This window comes from Amblyomma americanum, chromosome 1, assembly GCF_052857255.1.
Source record: "Amblyomma americanum isolate KBUSLIRL-KWMA chromosome 1, ASM5285725v1, whole genome shotgun sequence".
Taxonomy (NCBI): domain Eukaryota; kingdom Metazoa; phylum Arthropoda; class Arachnida; order Ixodida; family Ixodidae; genus Amblyomma; species Amblyomma americanum.
In genome coordinates, this window is record NC_135497.1 from 181,095,820 (window position 1) to 181,097,677 (window position 1,858).

At 48.7% G+C, this 1,858-nt stretch overlaps 1 pseudogene; it reads left to right on the plus strand.

The window, feature by feature from the left end:
• Window positions 1-247: 247 nt before the first annotated feature.
• Window positions 248-1,167, plus strand: LOC144115053 (uncharacterized; annotated as a pseudogene).
• The last annotated feature ends 691 nt before the right edge of the window (window positions 1,168-1,858 follow it).

The window sequence follows — 1,858 nt, forward strand, 5'->3', positions numbered from 1 at the left end:
CTGGTGTTACCGCAACGAGCTGCACGTTGAGGAAGGTCTGCTACTCAGAGCCAACACAATAGTAATTCCTCCTGCCAAGCGACCGGAAATTCTGCGCTTGCTACACACCGCACATGGAGGCGAAGAAAAAATGAATATGAGAGCTAGAGAAGCAATGTTCTGCCCCGGCATGAACGCAGACATCTTACCTCTAGCTAAATCATGTGCAGCGTGCGGAAAGTGCAAGCCCAGGAATACTAGACTGCCTATGCTGAGCCACGAGATACCAGGCCTGCCATGGCAAATAGTACGGCTCGATATTTCCCACCACGATGAACAGTCCTACCTAATCCCCGTGGATTTCTACACGTTCTTTTTCGAGGTTCAAAAGCTACGTCCGACAACAGCGGCAGCGGTAAACAACGCGTACATGCTTGTCTTCGCGACTCATGTAATCCTGGCAAAGCTGTGCCGTGATAACCGCCAACCTTTCAACAGCGCGTGTTTCCGCTCTTTTGCTGCGCAGCTCGGAATTGGACACGTAACTTCAAGCCCGTACTATTCTCGTGGTAAAGGCTTGGCGGAGCGTGCAGTGCAGGAGGCGAAAAAACTGCTACCGAAGTGTCCTTTCGGAACCCTGGAATTTTACAGCTGGAGAGGCGAAACATGCCAAGGGACGAGTAACTGAAGTTGCCCGTTAAAAGGTTGATGGACCGCCAAACAAGGACGCAGTGGCCGGTTCTCACCCCCCCCCCCCCCCCCCCCCTAAGACCGCAGACTGTGCCACCACAATCCGCTCGCAATCGCCTTCAGGAAATAAGAGAAAAGCAGCGGGTCTTCTACATCCGGACGGGTAAGCGTCTACCACATCTTCGCAGCGGGTGTCCAGTATCAGTGTACGACACCATATGCAGAGCCTGGTCGCCAGGTGTAGTCGTAGGCCCTGCAGGCACACCTGGGTCGTACACTCTACTTACAGAGAGCGGACAAGAGCTGTGGCGCACCAGGGAGCATATCAGTTCCTAAGAAATGCAACCTACGTCGCAACCTGAAGCGGCAGTTTCTGCGGAGTATGTATCCCACCCTTACCAGATGACGGAGCTACAACCTGAGGGCATTCTTCGTAGAAGTGACCATCTGCGTAGACCGCCACAACGTTACCCCCTGCCAGAGAGACCGCAGCATTAAGTCACTGACATGTGAATTTGTAAAATTTTCCCCTGTTTGTTTTCTCTTCGAAAAGAAGGAAGATGAAAGTATGCGCTCTGTCGTGTTAACACGTGCCCTTACGGTACGAAGTGCGCATGCTGAAGTTTGTACCTGTCCTTATATAAGCAGCCCCTTGTCTGATAATAAACACACTTTGTTCTCTGCCTCGCGACCGTTCACAGAAAGTAACTGGCAGTGGATGAAAGAATTACCTATGAAGGGAAGGGTGGTGATAAAGCTTATGGAAAAGTGATAGGCGGGAAATTTTATGGCGCAGTGCTAAGTTTTCTAACTCTGCTTTAGACTTCAATGAGGTGACGCTGGTGTAACATGAATAATCAGAAAAGAAGAATCGCGCAGCACGGTTTTGCAAGGCTTCAATGTTACTGATGATATAAGTCTGATGACAATCCCAAATGGCAGACGCGTATTAAAGTTTCGGACGCATTAATGTGGTGTACGCTAGTTTTTGTTTTTGTTCACATGGGTTGCGTCCTCTTTTAAATTATGTTTGAGAAGACGAAAGTACGATTAGCGGAGGCAAGATTGAGATTAATATGATAATTCCATTATAAGTTGGACTGAATGTTAATACCAAGATACTTGTAACTTCTGGTCAATTCTACAATATTGCTATCAAGACAGTAGGGAGTAGGAATACGTGGCTTGC